This window comes from Nelumbo lutea, chromosome 6 (genome assembly GCF_056320005.1).
Source record: "Nelumbo lutea isolate HS-2025 chromosome 6, American lotus-T2T, whole genome shotgun sequence".
In the NCBI taxonomy this organism is placed as follows: Eukaryota; Viridiplantae; Streptophyta; class Magnoliopsida; order Proteales; family Nelumbonaceae; genus Nelumbo; species Nelumbo lutea.
In genome coordinates, this window is record NC_142689.1 from 59,002,486 (window position 1) to 59,022,910 (window position 20,425).

Genomic DNA, 20,425 nt, shown 5'->3' on the forward strand with positions numbered 1-20,425 from the left:
TAACTCATCAAACGTCTGTGATGAATAGATGACTCATCGTAGTTTGTGATAAACTTGTACTTGATGCAAGTCAGGATAAACAGTGGCTAATGTGAACCCGCGATGAAGTTTATACGTACGCGGTACTATGATAAACCTTGGACGAGTGTGGTTCTACGATAAACCTCGGATGTGTGTAGCTCTACGATGAACTTCAATTGCACATAGTTTTGTGATGAACCTGAGACCATTACAGAACTGTGGATCACTGTGAACTAGAATTAAATATCGGCCACACATGCAACTTTAAATTATGTGCATGATAAGGCACCATGTAGGTTTAATAAAAATGCACCCGTTAAACAATGATGTCACCAGCACCACATCAGTTAAGTAGGTCACAAAAGGAAGTAGTACATGTGGATTATGAGAATCCTCAAACGAAAGGAAAGTTTGTCCTTAAGATATCTCATAGGATGCGTAGCGAAAGCCTAGCAGTGCTCCTTAATGACCGATAGCGAATCCAATATTCCCTTTCCTAATGGAAATCAAACACTTTTGGCTTCTTCCCTTAAGGACCTCGGGATCTCCCATTATAAATAAGAGACCACCTCATAATGCAAGGAGCATCATTCGATCATTCAATCATTCCATTCTACTGCCTTATCACTTTCCATTTGCCCTAGCCTCCAAACTTACCTCCTGCACCCGGTCTTCCTCCATCCTTCAAGGAGACCCCTAAACGTAGCCTAACTACCTCACTTACACATAGTGTTGATAGTGACCTTTTATCATTCATTGAGAGATAGTTATTAGTGAAAGATCTTGGCTACAATTCAATCAATAAAGTATACTATAGGAACCCAATGCAGACTTGGGTGATGGATTGGTAGGGTTGAAATGTGATAGGTTAAACACATTCATATATATGTGACAGGGTGTAAGAGGGCTAATGTAGGCTATCACAGGCAACACTATCACAGGTTGGCCTGTCAAAATTTGGTTCATCTGGTGTTGATCCACCACCACCAGGTTTAGGTGATCATGTGGATGAACTTGATTTTGGTGTTGGTGTTGATTTTAAATTTGAATATGGGTCTAATAGAGAGGGTGATCTTGATTATGAGTTGGAATGTGAGGTGGAAGAGGAATTGGAAGCTGAGTATGATATTGATGAGTATTTTGAGGATGAGGTTAAGGGTGGTGATGTCAATAGGGATGAAGTTCTTGTTGACAATGTTGATGTTGTTGTTGGGTTAGACATATTGTCTAATTATGAGCAGCCAAAGGAGTTGGAAAGTTTACACAGTTCTGATGAGGAAGGAGGATATCGATTTGAGGCTTTTATTGAAAAGCAAATGGAGAATCCATAGTTGGTTACCGGTATGATATTCTCTAGACCTACAACATTCTGGAAGGCCTTGGTCAACTATGCAATCATGGGCGGGATTGATTTTAAGTATGTTAAGAATGAGGGTACTAGCTTGATGGATTCTTGCAAAAAAGAAAAAAAATGTGAGTGGAGTGTATATGCATCCTGGTTGCAAATTAAAGAGGCCTTTTAGATAAGTCATTTAGGAGTACACATACTTGTGAACGTGCGTATTCAAACACATAAGTAACATCTGCACGGCTTGTAGATAAGTACGAGGGAAAATTTAAAGATGATCCTAATTGGAAGATTAGTTTACAACAAAATGAGACACTTTGGTAGTTTAGGGTTGACTCTTCTAGATCCAGAGCTTATCGCAAAAGGAAGCAGAGAGTTGTTGACATTAAGGGGATACACGTTGACATTCAGAGCTCACCACACAAAGAGGCAAGCAATTGTTGACAATAAGGTGGTACATGCTGAACAATATAGTAAGTTGTGGAATTATTGTTAAGCTGTTTTAAAGACAAATCCTGGAAGTGTGATGAAGATTGGATTCTATGAGGATTGCATAGGGAATTTCAAAGATTGTTTGTTTGTTTGGCATCAATGAAGAATGGGTTTATAGATGGTTGTCACCCGATCATTGGGCTTGATGCATGCTTTTTGAAAGAACCTCATTCTTGATAGATTTTACATATTGTTGGATTGGATGGGATAATGGAATATTCTCAATAGCATTTGCGAATGTAAAGGTTGTGGTGAAGGATTCTTGGATTTGGTTTCTAACATTACGGAATGAGTGCATTAGAGGTCTAGAGGAATGTGGTTTACCTACATCTCTAGTAGGCAAAAGGTACCCTTAATTTATATATGTAAATTTAAATTTGTTTACATTTATTAATTGGTTATCATGCTAATAATATAATGCACACTTTCTTTTAGGGGTTGGTGGAATGTTTTTAGAGTTTAATGCCAAGGGCTGATCATAGGTTTTGTGTCAAACACATGTATGCCAACTTCAAGGATAGGTTCAAAGGAAAGGACCTTAAAGATTGTCTACGGGACAAGGCTGTAACGCCGTACATCATACACAATGATAGAGTTTATTAGTATATGGATAAGTTGAAGGGATTGAATTGGGATTCTTATGAGTAGTTAAGTGTTGTGCCTACTAATCTGTGGTCCATATCTGCTTTTGGCCCTAAAGCTAGAAGTGATGATATTCGTAACATCTTCTCTGAGTCATTTAACAAGTGGATTTGGATTGTAGAATAAGCCCATAATCACACTAGTTGATACCATCCGGAGGCAAATGATGAATTCGATTCAAACAAAGCAAGAGAAGTCGAGAAGGAATAGGGGGCCAATGTCTCCTAGTGTTAGAAAAAAATTGGAGAATGTATAGGCACAAGCTAGAATTTGCTTCTTAGTATATGTGAGGATTGGAAATTTTGAGGTTGACCTTTTCCTAGGAAGAGTGGTGGTGAACTTGCAGTCTAGGATGTGTAGCTGTAGGGCTTGGTCACTGACAAGGCTGCCTTGTTGCCATGCGGTTTCATGTATTCAGTCACAACAAGGAAAAATTTATGACTATATGGACACATTGTGTACTAATTAGAGGTGCATCAAGCCATATAATCGTTATGTTTTTCCAATGCCTAATGAATTCTAGTGGCCAAGGATAGAGGGTATTTTAATCAAAACACCACCATTTTGAAAACAACTTGGTAGGCCAAACAAATGCTTATATGAATTAATTGTTTACAACTATATTAGTTAGAATTCAATATTAGTTAATAAAGTAGACACCAGATCAATAGAGGGTCAATGGTTAGATTTTAGTTTAATTGAGTTAACTACTGTGGTATTAGAACATTCACTAAGTTGGCTTTTCATTGTTAATTTATACTTGGATATCCTATTCAAAAGCACTAATTTGGAGGGGGAAACTGCATCTCTCTCTCTCTCTCTCACTAAGTTGGATCATCGCCAATCCAATGAAGGTCTCATATATAAATCCATCACACCACTTGATAATAGAACCATAAAACATAATAAAAGTATCCAACAACATAACCAAAGAGTATAAGTTCTATCCATACACTTCATCAAAAGTATCTAACATCATAACCATAGAGCCATCCTCCCCAAAATGTGAACATCAAAAAAGTTCCTTTTCCCATCACCCTACTTTTTAAACTTAAACAAAAGAATGAAGGTAAAGAGAACTATCAATTTAAAGAGGCACGTGATCCCTAGGCCTTCAAGTAGCAACTGGTCAGACTTGCTTTCCAATGCTTTCACCTAACTATCTAGCTAAGCTACAAACTTCTCAACTTCCCTTACATGGTATGCTTGAGCATCTTCATGGTACATATGTGAAGTGACTTCATTTGAGTGGTTGATTGGAACAACCCATTCGAAGAAATCACAGGATTTCACATTTAGTTGTTTTCCCAACATAGAAAGTGAAGTCATCATAACACTCACAACTTTGCGAGGGAAGGTATAAAACAACTTCTATGGGTTGGATGTTGTCTCTGACACCCCGATGACACACATCTTACCATAGTCACAGACCTTTGTTTCAAACCTAAGTTTGCTTGGTGATAGAAGAGTGAATGTTGAATGCTCACTCATTTCTACAATAAAAATGAATAAATTATCATTAAATTGATAAACTCATTCATGCACTTTAATATAGACAAAGTGGAAAATAGAGTACTAAATTGATATATGATAGTGCTAACGATGCATTTGCACAATGTTGCTATGGTTACCCATGCAATCGATTCATTTGCACCAACCCTTAACCATTAGACAAACTTGGGTTAGAACTAGATACTGTTAGATACATAGGAAGGCTTTGAGTTTTATTAGTGTTAAAAATGGTTCTTTCACTATATTTCAAAAGCATGACATGGTCCACTTTGGATGCATTTATACTATTCTTATCTCCACATGCTCTTCCTTCACCATCATCCTATTTTTTTTTTTTTGTATAAGGAAAGCAATGACTCCTAAGGGGATTTATTTTTTGCCAAATAAGAGGTGTAAAATCATGAAGAAATGCTGAAAAATATTGGCTAAAAGTACACAAGACCAAACTATTCATAAGAGAAATTATTCATGTATATAATCCTTATTATTGAGGATTCTTTAGTTGGAATGCAATGTATAAATAACAAATCAGGAAAAATCATGTGAAAAAGTGTTTTTATTGAAGAATTTAAGAGGAGCCAAGGAGAGTATTTTGATCTTCCTGGAGATAGCTAGCATTCTATTTTGGAGCTCATTGAACTATTGGCAATTGGAATTGTTTATTGAACTTTGACTCTCATGGAGTTCAGAATCATGTAAGTGGACTCTGTCAACAAAGAGTAGTGTGTTAGTTCCAGAGTTTATTTCCCTATTGGATGGAGGTAGTGGAGGTCTTTTCCCTCCCTTAAGTGTTATTATAATTTGAAGGATGTAGGACTATTTGGTTCTAATGGCATTTATAAAACAATGAGGGTAGAGGGCAGATAAAGTCCAAGATTTATTCTCAATCCTGGCAGGAATAGTATCAGCAATCATGCATATAATGAACAGTGAAGGAATTAGCCCAACAAAACTAAATAGACTTATGCATCATGCCTTTAGGAATTTGCACAAACAACCATTACCTCAACTAAATAGACTTATGTTGCACCGCCATATACAAGGAAAGGGAATGCAAATAAGGGCAAAACTGTCAAAAAAACATTCAAAAGGACAATTTGGAGCACCAGTGGTCTAGTGGTAGAATAGTACCATGCCACGGTACAGACCCAGGTTCGATTCCCGGCTGGTGCATTGCATGTCGCTGTAGCATAGTGGTGAGTATTCCCGCCTGTCACGAGGGTGACCCGGGTTCGGTCCCCGGCAACGGCGTTTCCTTTTTTCCAAGATTAATTGTTCTTTTACTGACTCTGTTTTATCAAAATATCTTTCTCACTCACCACAAAATGTCTAATCGTTGTAGTATAGTGGTGAGTATTCCCGCCTGTCGCGCGGGTGACCCGGGTTCGATCCCCGGCAACGGCGTTTAAGGGTTTCCTTAAATTTGATGACAATTGACTAATTAAACCTCTATCGTTAGTGTTCCATCAAAATCCATCTCAATTTGCTCACATGTTATTTCTAGAAAATGATAATAATACACTTTGAACCATGGGGTTGAACTGGAGCTGATCTTGTTTGAACCAAGGTGGGATTGAGCTTTGCGAACAATGGCTACAAACAGCTGTCCATGACTACTGTTGATCTCGTGGCGGCATAGCGGCGACTACCCAAATCAATCTCTTTAATAAAAAAGTATCTCTGACCCTACCACAAAACATCGAACAATAAGGAAAAATTAGGGCTTTTACTTTATAATCGGAAAAAAACGGGAAAAAGTAGAGGTTATTTGCCTACCGTCGCCTTCCGGAATGGTGCACAATGGTCACCAGAGTTCGATATGGAGTAACAAGGGTTTGGCATTTTAGACTTTCAGCTAAATGTACAGCGAAGAGTTGTGGCACTGTTCACCAGCCAAACAGACTTGTCTAACCCTTGCGGGTGACTTAAACCAAAAGGGTAAGATGGTCATTTCCTTAAATAAAATGTTTTATCATTTCTTTTTTTTATTTTTTTTCCTGCTAATTTAGCCCAATGGTAAATGTGACAATTCGTCTTTTTCGTCATGATTTAATGAAAATGTCAATTATTTGAAAACTTAAGGGTACTCGTAGGGAATATGTAAGCAATAGGGGTACAGTTACTTAATTTCGTAAACCTTAGAGTAGTTTAAGAGAATTACCATTTTTTATTGGGTAAATTACAGACCCCCTTGTACTTTGGGGTCAATGAGAAAGACCCCTATACTTTTTTTTCAACAAAGACCCCCCGAACTTTGGCCATTGGACAAAAACACCCTCTTCGTTACCTTGGCTAATAGAAGGTGTCATTTTTCGAAAATACCCTGCACATAATTGAATTAGTATTTTCAAAATGACATAAATGGACATCCTACCCCAATTCACTATTTTCAAATTCTTTTCACATTTTACCCAAACCCCGCCTTAAATCCAACCCAGAATCCTCTTGAAATCCATTCTAGCTCTGTTTGAGAATTGATCTCTACCAGTGTTTGGTCCAGTATCATACTAGCACATAGATGAAATAAGCGTAATACTCAAGGTTTGTGAAAACGACCCAGAAACATAACTGGTTAGGGGACCATTTTCCGGTTTCACAGTTCAACCGTTTGAGTCGAATGGTTTGACCCATGATGTCATAAATCAATTAAAAATAAAAATATATTTGTAAATAATAAAAATAGCATAAAATTAAATAAAATGCAGAAAAAATACAGAAAAATACAAAAAATAAAATATCAATATACAAAAATAATAAAGTATAGAACACATAGAAAATACAGTTTTTTCTATTAGTTTTAATAAGGTTAGTAATAATGGTTCAATATAAACATTTTAAAATCTCAACTAAAACCATGTTTAAATTATAAATTATTTCATTTTAGATGTGTATGTCACAACTTAAATTTATGTGTTCAAGATACTTTAAATATTATTTTTCATCATATTTCTAAAATTAGAAATTGTATTATATATTAGAAGTTCTTGAACAAGAAAACAAAAATTTAAATATTTATGTAAAAAATTTGGCTTAAAATATAAAATTCTGTATTAGTTGTATTTCATACAAAGACATTTTTACTAAATTTTATAATGAGAAAATCCCACATGATTTTATAATTGAGGATGATTGGGGATGGAATTTGTACAAAAGATATTTTATAAATTGTTTGTGATACAACTAATGAATTTTTTATTTGGTGTTTATTACCTTTAGTTAATCTTATATTTATGATTAGTGGATATTTTTCAAAATATAGAAGTAATTCAAATTTTCATAATATTATTGAAATAATGGAAGTTAAATTTAAAAAATATTGGGAAAATATTTCTCCTCTATATTGTTTAACTACAATATTAGATCTTAGGATTAGGAAAGATGGTTTAGATGTTTTAATTGAATCTTATCGTGAAAATATGAGAACTGAAATTGGAAATAAAAAAAAAGAGGAAATTAATAATTTATTATTTGAAGTATACAATTTATATGAATCTCAAATTATTAGGACATAGGAGAACTTGTACAGATACAACTTTCACTTATAAAACATCTATTTTTAGTTATAGAAGATAAAAATTTTGGTCTTTAATAAATAAAAGGTAGAAATCTGCTACCACTTCATGATCAAGTTCATTTGCTGAACTTAAGTTTTTTTGCAAGCTAATTTTTTTAATTTAATTAACCCTCTAAATTTGAAGGAATTAAATAATTTTGATATTTTAATCTGGTGGGGTGAACATGAAAAATTATCCAATTATTGCCGCAACTACCTATTGCAACTGTACATTGGAAGTGTGCCCTCACGAATAATAAGAGAGACATTCTTAATGTGCAGCTGCAATGGGCTGTTAAGACAGTGTTGAGAGTGTTTTGTTGGAAGCAGATCCTACCCTCTTGATTCTACTTGAAGGAAACCGAGTTGGGATCTCTTCCCAATAAAACAAGTTCCAACCCCTATTAACATGATCTAACACCATACTTCTCACCATGAGAATGGGACCCATCATGTATCAGATCATGTTGGTAGTTGGTAGGTTGTCCGGATGCATATTATTGGCAGATAATCAAGAGCTGGAAAACAAACCAAGCAGGAAAAGTTTCTTGCACACGCACCAATTATGTAAGACAGAATAGGCGTTCTTAATGTAGGGGCTGAAATGTCCTGTAGGGAGCTTGGGGCGAAATTTCTCTGTCAATGCAATTTACCAAGCGGCTTGCTATTTTAGGTTGAACGATTATCCAACGAAAAAGATATCTTATCATTTGATATTAACGAAGTTTATTTCTGTTAAACAAAAAATAAATATAAAAAACTTAATTAAACCGTGGAAATAATTCATTCAGAAGACAATGTCATTTATCTTGTTCATTGAAGCACCAGAAGCACCAGTGGTCTAGTGGTAGAATAGTACCCTGCCACGGTACAGACCCGGGTTCGATTCCCGGCTGGTGCATTGCATGTCGTTGTAGTATAGTGGTGAGTATTCCCGCCTGTCACGCGGGTGACCCGGGTTCGATCCCCGGCAACGGCGTTTCCTTTTTTCCAAAATTAATTGTTCTTTTATTGACTTAAAAATTTATCAAAAGAGTTTTCTCAGTCACCGCAAAATATTTGCTGAGTATTCCCGCCTGTCACCCGGGTGACCCGGGTTCGATCCCCGGCAACGGCGTATTATGTGCTTTTTTAGGGTTTCTTCAAAGTTTAGATCCTAAATATAATTTCATAGTTGATTTTCTTTTTTTAATATTCTCCACACGTGTGCAAATTATTATTATTATTATTATTTGAGCATTGAGTTAGATATATAGCTTCTGTATGTCAATTATAGGGTATTGATCGAACTTGGTAGATTCTTTCTTACTCGCGGTTTTCTCTGTTAATTGTTATAGATTATTGGAAGTATGAAATCATCAAATAAATGGGAGACTAAAAGTAAAGAATGAGAACAAACAAAAAAAATTGTCATCTTTTCTGTTATGATTTTTACTATAATTATTTAATGTTTAATATATGGGTTCTATTATGATTAAGATACTGAAAAAGACATCATACTTTAAAATTTTACAGCCAATAAACCTTTACGGTTTACAAAATTAACTAACTATACCCGTACTTTTTGCATATTCCCTGTGGGTATCCTTAAGTTTTATGACAATTGACTAATTAAACCCCTATTGTTTGTGTTCCGTCAAAATCTATGTCAATCCGCTCAAATGTCACACCACGTGACTCTTATGTTTTTAGAAAATGACGCTAATACCCTTTTATGGTTGAAAATGCCCCTTTGTTTTCATGGAATATCTGGCCAGGATCGATGACAATCGATGACTTTAACTGAAAGGGTAAGACGATCATTTTTCTTACATCTAATGCTTTATCATTTTCTCTTTATTTTTTCGCTAATTTAGCTCAAGGGTAAATGTGACAATTCATCTTTTCTGCCATGATTTAACAAAAATGTCAATTGTTAGAAAACTTATGGGTACTCACGGGGTATATGAAAACAACAGGGGTGTGATTAGTCAAGTTCGTAAAATTATGGGTACTCAACACTGAGAATAATTGTGTTGTCGCCACTAGAGAAAAAGGCATATTTTCCATCGTCACCGGAGAAGAAGACTTATTTCATCGTTGCCGAGGAAGAAGGGTTATTTTTCGCCATCACTGGAGAAGAAGAAAGTAACTTATTGCATAATAGTATAAGAGGTAAGAAAGTCCTTTAGTTTGAATCTAGGGTTTCAATTTTGAATTTTCATGTTTTTTATATACATCAATTTCTTCATGCTTGTTATATATCTCAACGTTTTGCATGGAATAATATTCTTGATGTTCTCTATTAGTACGAGTTGAATGTTCTCTATTAGTACTATATTGTTTAAAGTGGGTGTTTTATCTTGGAATAATATTCTTGATGTTTGTGCTCTAGCGTCTATAACACCTTTTTACTATGATCTCGATATATCATGGCTATGTTTAATAGTGATTAAATGTGTTTGATTCACTTATTTATTGCGTTTTACTTTAGACTAACATTTCAAATGTGTTTTATCTCAATAATTAGTATAGAGGGATATGTCCCAATATATGTTTGTTAGATTTGATCTGTTTTTTTTATCACTTGTTTACTGCTAGGTTTAGGTATTTATTAGTTCTTTATTGTCAGATACTTAGTATATTAATGTAAAAAAACATTTTCTTTGGGGGTTTAACATTTATGTACTCTTACCTTGGAGTATTTAACAGTTATTTATTGTTAGATTGCAAGTATATTAATGATAGGGAAGGACTTCGGCATTGTTTTGTTGTTGAAAGTCAATGCTAGTGGATCCCGAGAATACCTAAATGAATTTAAATCTCCAGTTTGTTACCCAGTTTGTCTCTTTGTCCATGTCAGCATGCAAGGGGCTAGAGGAAAGTGTATACAAATGAGGGGAAGGGGCTACAAAATAACAAAAACAAAGGAGGTTGTTTTGCAAATTATCAATATTACAAGAGATCAACAAAAAAAAAAGGGGAAACCAATACATAAGGAAGGGGGGGGGGGTGGGGGAGAGTGTTTCATCCCCTAATATGTTTCAACCCCTTATAGTTTGGTTGTTGAATGATGAAGGATCCCTAATATGTTCCATCTCCTAACAGTTTGACCATTGAATGAGGAGGATTTTGGATATATGTGCTAATTTAACTCTTAGTTTATTGATGTGTAAATCAACATGAAATCTCATATGATTTTAGCACTGATGCTTGTAAATGTTTTTTTTTTTTTTATTTTGCCTAGATGTCAAGTATTATGTATAATATCAACATACATTATGGTGGTTACTTTTTGAACATACCACCAATCATATACATCGGTGGTGATGTGTTCATAAACCATAATGTTGATGGTGAGCTTCTATCATTCATTGAGATACAATTATTGGTGAAAGATCTTGATTATAATTCAATTAGTGAAGTATATTATAGGAACCTAATGTAGACTTGGATATGGATTGGTAGGGTTGAAATGTGATGGGGATATACTTGAGATGTGCAATGTCCATGAGAAGTATAGACACATTCTTATATACGTGACAAAGCGTAAGAGGACTAATGTAGGGTTGTCACAGGAAACACTGCCACAAATTGGATTGTCACAATTTGGTTCATCTGGTGCTAATCCACCACCACCACCACTAGGTTTAGGTGATGTGGATGAACTTGATTTTTGTGATGATGTTGATCTTGAATTTGAATATATATGAGTTTGAAGTAGATTATGGGCATGATAAAGAAGAATTGGAAGTTAAGTGTGATGCTAATGTGTTTTGAGGATGAGGTTGAGGGTAGTGATCCCAATAGGGATGAAGTTCTTGTTGACAATGTTTATGTATCTGATTATGAGCAGCCAAAGGAGTTGGAAAGTTTACATGGTTCTGAAGAGGAAGGAGGACATCAATCTGAGGCTTATGTTGAGAAGTAAATGAAGAACTCATTGTTGGCTGTGGGTATGATATTCTCTAATCGTGCAACATTCCAGAAGGCCTTAGTCAACTATGTAATCATGGGTGGGTTTGATTTCAAATATGTTAAGAATGAGGGTACCGGCTTGATGGTTGCTTGCAAAACAGAAAAGTGTGAGTGGCATGTACATGCATCCTGGTTGCAAAGTAAAGAGGCATTTTAGATAAAGTCATTCAAGAGTACACATACCTGTGAATGTGTGTATTCAAACACAATGGTAACATCTACATAATTGGGAGATAAGTACAAGGACAAATTCTGAGATGATCTAGAATAGAATAGTAGTGCACTACGGAATGAGACACTATAGTAGTTTAGGATTGAAGTTTCTAGATCTAGAGCTTGCCACACAAAGAGGGGTGTAGTTGTTGACATTGATGGGTACACGTTGAACAGTGTAGAATAGAATAGTAATGCACTACGGAATGAGACACTATAATAGTTTAGGATTGAAGTTTCTAGATATAGATCTTGCCACACAAAGAGGGGGGTAGTTGTTGACATTGATGGGTACACGTTGAACAGTGTAGAATAGAATAGTTGTGCACTACGGAATAAGACACTATAGTAGTTTACGATTGAAGTTTCTAGATCTAGAGCTTGCCACACAAAGAGGGGGGTAGTTGTTGACATTGATGGGTACACGTTGAACAGTGTAGTAAGCTATAGGATTATTGTGAAGTAGTTTTGAAGACAAATCCTAAAAGTTTCTAGATCCAAATTGAGACATTACCACAGTTTAGGTTGAAGTTTCTAGATCCAGAGCTTACCATGCAAAGTGGTGGGTAGTTGTTGACATTGAGGGGGTACATGCTGAATAGTATAGTAAGTGATGATGTGCGATCTGACGCTCCTTGCTAGTGGACAACTAGGATGACGGACTGAGTAGGTCACCTAGTCGAGCTGTAAGAGAAGAGTTATCAGAGCGTTTGGGTTTCTATACCTAGGGTGGGCACTCTGATGCTTAAGTTAGTGAACTGGGTGTATAGCTTAGAAAGAGTTAGTGAACTGGCTTAATATATGCTAACAGATGTTATCTCTATAGAGCACGTCAGAGATCTCTGGCCCATCTAGTTTGGAGGCAGTTTCATGCCTAGAGGTGAACTATGCATAAACAAATAGTGTTTAAACAGTTGCGTTTGAAACAGGTGGGGTGGTAGTTAGCTCCATTGACGTGGAGTCATGATCCTAGGGAATTTGGAGATGATAACTCACTGGAGGAGGAAATTGCCCATTGCTCCATGCAGGCCGCTAGCTGAACCTTTACTAGGTTGGAGGAGGCAGGTCACCTCTTACGCCGACCTAACATATTTCAATCTGTCTGCAGGTCATCCTGCCGAGGTGGGGCCGAGGAGGTCACGATGGGTGGGAGGTGTCTGAAGTTCTCCTGAAGTATGCTTACATGGCGTTAAGTTGTCATCTAATGGTTTTGTGGAGCCATGTGTCACGATGCCACTAGAGGGCCAAATCATCCCTTAGAGTGACAGGTCCAGTTAGTTCTTTGCAAGCTTGGTCTAGTTCTCCTGGCCTAGTCTAGAGAGCGGATTAACACGCATGTTCATACTTGGAATTTGATGTGTGAGTTCACATTTTTAATTTCATTGCCAAGTGCCAAAGTGGCTCAATTGGGCAGGCGGATTCAAAATTTGAATTTGCTGATAAGTGTTGAAAGCATGCGCTGCTTTTTTGGGCCATTAGATGAAACCCATCTCTTCCGTCGATTTCTGCGTTCTTTTGCTATAAATAGGGCCCCCCGACAAATCCCCACTACACTGTTTTGGAGTTTTCTGGAGTGTTGCTGAACAAGTGGTTGAGCAGCTCACACACGAGGTCAATTTTCCTAGCACAAGGTCGATCTTACCTTCCTAGTTTTTGGTGACTCTTCCTGATTCTTTAGCTATGTCTAGTTGGTCAAAGAAGGAGTATCCCCTAGCCGTTCGAGACGAGGTGGGAGCCTTGGCTCAAGAGTGACAAGGATTCCATATAGGGGCCTCGACCTCTCAATAACCTAGGACTAGGTTGGAAAGGGAGTATACCCTAGCTGCTCAAGATGAGGTGGAGCCTTGGATCAAGAGTGACGAGGATTCCATAGAGGGGCCTCGACCTCTTAGCAACCTAGGACTAGGTCAGAGTTCAGACCTACCGAACTGAGTGGGGAGGAGGTAATTTTCTTGGTAGCAACCATCCAAATACCCCAATCTTACGGTTTTATCTTGCCCGGAGAGGATCAATTCCCTTGGAATCATGGACAAACTGAGGTCTGCCGCTTCTAGGCTTTGCTTCCTACTCCATCCTTTCATCGCTGGGAAAACTGAGGTCTACCCCAGTCTCTAGGATAGCTTCACCCAAAATCAATTAGGACGATAATGTGGATGATATTCGTCTACTTCCACCTCAGTTTTGAGCTAAACATGGATATTTTTACTAGGATCTACCAAATAAAGAAGATGCTCCAAGAGCCTTACTATTTCTACCTGAGCTACTGACCTAGTCTCAAGATCTTAAGTGGCTTTCCTTCGAAAGTAGCAAACTGGAAGTCGAGATGTTTCTTCTAATCCCAGGAAGATGGTTGGCCCATGGATACCACTTGGATAAGTGAGCAGAGGAGGGTCCTAGACATTGAGTTTGATGACGAGCTAGTGGACCAAGTTTTGTTCCTCGTAGAGTGGCAATCCTTAGGTGGCGAGTTTTGGCCAAACATATACTCGTTGGGGCTAGTCTGGGTCCTATGGGTGGGTCACCTGCATTATTCTTTTGATCTGCCGATTTGTTATGATTTTCCAATCTGACCATATCTTTTTCGTTTGGCAGGTATGTCGAGCATGACATCCATCCTAGCTACAGTCAGGAAGGCTTCTAGAAAAAAGAGGATGATCGGGTCTACGCATGCTTTAGAAATGGTGCAGGAAGCTATGGAGAGGAGATCGCCGGTTAGGGAGCCCAATGTGGTGGACATCGACGATGGTAACGTCGGTCAGACCTCCGTTGACCCCGCCACCATGCCCACCCAGTTCTTTCCACCCAGGGCATACACATACCTTGACGTCGTCTATGAAGGGTCTAGCTTGCATGACCCTATTTACCTCCCGAACTGGGATGTTACTGTTGTAGATGGTATTCGAGATCCTCAAGTTGTCTTTGAAGTGAGCGGCGACATACTTTTACCCGAGGACGTGCGGGACTTCAACCAGCAGGGAATCACCGACCTTAGTGCGGTGATGGTCCGGGACGTGTTGTTGATAACTGCTTGCCTCCCTTTGATAGTTCATTTTTGTATACATATGTCCCTAATTGCCTTTTATTAAGCAAACTGCATGAGCCAAGCTCTGTATGACCATGCCTTCTCTATGGAGTGCAACACCATGAAGATGATAGTTAAGATCGAGTCTTTTTGGTCACAACTGGAAGGTGCTCAACTAGAGGCCCAAGAAGATCATCGGCGGTTCCTCGACACGTTGACTAGCCTGACTACCCAATTGGATGAGACGAAGAGTAACAAGCTCGATAGCTTGAAGAAAGGAAAATCAAATACATCGAGGACATCCAATGGGCGAAGCAGCTCAGTGATGAGGAGTTCTAGAGCCCGCAAGAGTTCAAGCACGTGAAGTCAATAGCCGTTACACTAGGTCTTAGGAAGGGATTTTGTTTGTGCCACTGTTACCTCCGACATCTATGTCCAAACTTAAACTTTGGCCACATCTCGCTCAACTCGGATCCAAATGAAGTGAGTGACCGGGTCGATATTAAGCTAGACAATTCAAATGACATGGTGGAGGATGGCGAGGGCAAGGATTAAGAGGGTGTCGGTGAGCGTGATGCCGAAGATGAACCGTGAACTGCCTCTTGTCTTGGACCCCCCTTACGTATTGTACACCAAGCCTCCGAACTCAGTTTTCTACTATCATCTTTCTTTGTTTCTTTAGTAGCGATGTACTTTTTATATCTATTAATGAAGTCGCCTTTTTTGCAAAGTTGTGCCCCACTTGTACCTTTTATTTTCTATTTTAGAAAATAGGCTAAGTATAAAATGTGAGCCGAGGTGGCAAGGTGCACATGGAGTTTTTTTGGCTATGTCAAAATGCTGTCGAACTACTGGCTCTTTATTGTTGGTGTCTTCCGAGGCAGGGTTAGGGTGCCTTAGAGATGAAAGCAGTTTGACTTCCCTTAGAATAACTTTTTAGTCAAAGTGCTCACAACGTAGATCAACTTGACCAAGTCACCATAGTGGGCAGTTTGTGTTTTCATACTTGGTGTAATCCCAAACTTTAATGGACGCAAGTTGAAACTTTGAAGTCTTCACAAGTAGTATTTCTTTAGATGGTCGATGTTCCATGCACGAGGTACCCGCTTCTCATCTGAGGTTTCAAGCTTGTACGTTCCTATTCCGACCACTCTTGACACTCTATAGGGGCCTTCCCAATTCGGACCCAGCTTTCCCGAGCTGGGCTTAGGCACCATAACCTTCCTAAGTACTTGGTTGCCAACTCGGAATTGACATCTTTTAACTCGAGCGTTATAGTATCGAGCTACTCACTGCTTGTATGTTGCGGTCCGTATAAAGGCCAAGTCACGAACCTCCTCTACTAGATCCAAGTTAGTTCGCAACTCATCCTCATTTGTCCCATCTTCGTATGCCTCAGATCACAAGATTGACACTTCGATCTCCGTTGGGATGGCGACCTTGGTCCCGTATGTTAGGTTAAAGGGGGTCACTCCTGTTTTTGTTTTGATCATCTTCCAATAGGCCCATAGGACACTAGGCAGTTCGTTCACCCACAAACCCTTAGCTCGAGAGAGCCGAGCTTTGCATTTGCACAGTACCACCTTGTTTGTCACTTCAACTTGACTGTTGACTTGAGGGTAAGCCACTGCTATGGAATTCTACTGAATGCCCATCTCTACACACCAGTTTTAGAACTTGATGTCTTTGAACTGTTTCCCATTATCTGATATCAACACTTTGGGGAGTCCAAAACAACATACGATGTTTCTCTAGAAAAAGTTTTGGACGCTTTGAGCTGTGATGGATACTAGTGGCTCGACTTCCACCCACTTAGTGAAATGTCCACTGCGACCACCAAGAACCTCCTCTGCCTAGTCACAGGTGGGAAGGGACTGAGTATGTCTATCCCCCCACTGTGTGAATGGCTACAGGCTGGACAAGTACCTCAGGTCGGTGGTGGGCTGATGTTATATGTTAGCATGCCGCTGACACCTATCACACTTTTGTACTAACTCTACTGCATTTACCTTCATTATGGGTCAGTAGTACCTTTGTCGCATGGCCTTTTGGACTAGTGCCCTGCTCCCCAAGTGTCCTTTGTAGAGATCTTCTTGAACCTCGAGTAGCACTTAGTCAACATCTATTGGACGTAAGTAACGTAGGTAAGAGAGCATGAATGACCTATGGTACAACTGCTCACCAAATATTACATAGCAAGCGGACTGCCGCTATACCCTTCGCACTGCATTACAATCTACCAATAGGGTCTCGTGGTGCAGATAGTCAATGAGTGGATCTATCCAGCTTAGTTCTACGACTATGACAAAAGCAACCTCTTCTGCCACTCTTTCTATACTTGGTCGTGGTAGGTCTTTGATGTATAATGTTCTCTTTGTGATGTTTGTTGCACTGGCCAACTTCGAGAGTGCATCGGTCTCGGTGTTCTCAGACCTTGGAATTTATTGGATGTACCAAGAGAGGAAGTTGGGCAGGAGCTCTTTAACATTGGCCAAGTAGGTCAACATGGTGGGTTCCCAAGCCTAATACTGTTTGTTCCAAGGTTTTAAACTTTGCAACGTATTAGCCCATCTCGGCCAATACGTATCATTTCGGAAGAGTTCCGATACACGAAACATGTATAATTAGATGGTTTCATATTTTTTCAATTATATCAATCTGATATGGATTCGTATCGGCCTCGTATCGGACTATTTCGGGTATGTATCAACCAATACAACCTGAAATGGGCCGATACACATTATGTATCATCTGAATTTAATTTCCCTCTCCTTTTTAAATTTAAATTTAATTTATCTCTTCTCTCTCTCATTAACATCATTTTTAATTAAGCCTTAAAGTTTGAGACATCACTAAATGCTAATATTACTTAATTAAATGCTAATTTGAGTTACCTTTAATTATGACATTTAATGTCATTAAATGTTATTTAAGTCAAATTACTTGTTAAAAATCACAAATTGAAGGTAACAAGTTTCGAACCCAAGTAATTTGCTTACAACAATAATTAAGTAACCATTATGCCAACCTTAATTTCTTATTAAAACAACATGATTTTTTTTTTATTTAAAGTAATATTTCTTGCCTTGGTGGATGTTTCCCAACAAATGCTAAAATTTTATTATTAATATTTATATAATAATAAGATGAATGCAAATTATATTTATTTATTAAAAATTAAGGTATATATTAACTTGTATACATAATAAATATTATCTAAATCTATATATAATAAATATTAGTATATATATACATTTAGTTCTTCTATTATTTTTCAACGATTACTAATTATATCATGATACTTTATATAAATCATTAAAGAATGGTTTTTATGTTTAAATAAATTAGTTATAATCACATAAAAATCATTTTTATTGTTGTTCATATTTTTTAAGTATTGTTTTTTTTTGGATTTTCTTGTGTATCCATCCGCATCTTGATTTTTTTGTCCGTATCTATGCGTTTGCAAAGCGTATTTCGATACGTCTCTTAAAATTACCTTTCATGTACACCTTGCGTTGCTGATACATTGAACCTTGGTTTGTTCACTTAGTTCACCACTAGTTGCGAATCGCTACAAATGACAAGATGCTTTGCACTGACATCCTTTCCCAGTGATAGCCCAACTATAAGCGCCTTATACTCGGCTTCATTGTTCAATGCCCAGAACGCGAATCAGAGGGTATATTCTAACTTGACCTCACTTGGTCCGTAGAGGATCAGATTGGATGTGTCATCCATGTAGAGGATCTAGGGCTCTTCATCCTAGGTCGGATGAGTATCGCATTGGTGAAAGCCTCTAAAGTGTTGACAGGCTCATCCTCAGGGGTTAGTGTGTTGAATGTACACTCGACGACGAAGTCAGCTAGGACTTGGTCATTTATTGCAGAATGTGGCTCAAACTAAATATCATATCTATTGAGCTCGATCACCCACTTCATCAATCTTCCTAACACTTCAGGCTTTTGCAGGATTTGCCTTAGAGGTCTTTTGGAAAGCATGACAATAGTGTAGGCCTGAAAGTAAGGGCGTAGTTTATGGGCTGCTAACACCAATAAGAAAGTCAATTTCTCGATATTAGGGTATATGGTCTCAACGAAATGTAGGACATTGCTCACGTAATAAACATGTCACTACACTTAATTTGTCCATTTCTCAAATTAAGACCGAGTTGACTACCTCATCACTCGTGGAGAGATAGAGTCTTAACTCGTCTCTAGGTTTTGGTCTGGTTAGTAGAGGCGGGGCACTTAAGTACCTCTTGAACTTGTCAAAGGCAAGCTGATACTCTTTGGTCCACTTGAAGTCTTGGTTTTTCTTTATGGCCTTGAAGAACGGAAGGCACTGCCAAGCTGACATAAACATAAACTGGTTCAGGGTGGCTATTCGGCCTATTAGCCTTTGTACTTCTTTTTTTGACCTTGGAGGTCACATATCTAGGATGACATGTATTTTGTCTGGGTTGGCTTCGATGCCTCATCGGTTCACTATGTAGCCAAGGAACTTGCCTGACGTGACACCGAAGATGCATTTGTTCGAGTTGAGTTTCATGTTATATTTCATTAGGACATTAAAAACACTGTTTAGGTCAGCAATTAAGGCTATGTTTGGTTCAATTCTCATTCTTTCTCATTCTTACGTAAGATGAAATTCTAAAATGGACAAGAATGGGTAAAAATAGGCAGAATGAGAAAAATATTGCCATAAACCAAACACTTTTTTCCTAAAAATGAATTCTTTTCAAGCTAAAAAGTGTCCTATGTTGCTCATTTTTATTCTTTAAAAAGAATTGTCGGTATTCATAAATTTCCAGCCTAGGTCTCCAACAACCAATGTTTATGAAATCGCATAAATGTTTTGTAAGAGTATTTTCTTAAAAGTTCTTTTATATAAGTACTTTCGTAAAAGTGCTTTCTTAAAAATACTTTCATAAAGTTCTTTTATAAAAGTACTTTTGTAAAAGTGCTTTTGCAAAAGTAAACATCTATGGCAACAATTTTATAGGCAAAGTTTCCTCAAAAATGAAAATGAGCAAGATGGGGCATGATCATTTTTCATGTTGCAGGCTACTCAATTTTTGTGCTATGGGGCTGATTTTTCATTCTAAAAAGAATGTGGCCCATGGTGAGAATTTTGTAGCCAAACACTAATGTTATTCATTCTTGCCTAGAATGAGCAAGAATTAAAAGAATGAGGCCTAGAGCAATGACCCAAACATAGCCTAAAGATTTGGAAAACTAGGTTTTTACTACCATATCATCAACATAAACTTCAATTTTATTTCCAAAAAAATCAAAAAATATTTTATTTATAAGGTGCAGGTAGGTCTCCCCAACGTTTTTCAAGCCAAATGGCATAACTTTATAACATTACAAGCCTATTTCAGTTACAAAAGTCATCTCCTAGTCGTCTGGATCCATTTGAGTCTGGTTGTAAGTAGAATAGGTTGGACCATTTGAATCTGTTGAGGTTTCTATAGTCAACACACATGTACTACTTGTCGTTGGCCTTCTTCACGAGAATTGGGTTTACAATCCAACTCGAGTATTTGACCTCTCTCATGAAGTCTGCTGCGAGGGGCTCCCCGACCTCCTCGTCTACTATCCTCCACTGCTCCTGGGCGATGTTCATTTTCCTCTGTCGGATTGGTCTGATTGAAGGGTCA

General features: G+C 37.8%; 3 non-coding genes across 3 annotated transcripts; all 3 read left to right on the forward strand.

Moving 5' to 3' along the window:
- Positions 1-5,347: 5,347 nt before the first annotated feature.
- On the forward strand, positions 5,348-5,419 carry TRNAD-GUC (transfer RNA aspartic acid (anticodon GUC)). Its single transcript has one exon. It is a non-coding gene; the product is annotated as a tRNA-Asp (tRNA).
- Positions 5,420-8,398: 2,979 nt separating this feature from the next.
- On the forward strand, positions 8,399-8,469 carry TRNAG-GCC (transfer RNA glycine (anticodon GCC)). The gene has a single exon. It is a non-coding gene; the product is annotated as a tRNA-Gly (tRNA).
- Positions 8,470-8,475: 6 nt separating this feature from the next.
- On the forward strand, positions 8,476-8,547 carry TRNAD-GUC (transfer RNA aspartic acid (anticodon GUC)). The gene has a single exon. It is a non-coding gene; the product is annotated as a tRNA-Asp (tRNA).
- The last annotated feature ends 11,878 nt before the right edge of the window (positions 8,548-20,425 follow it).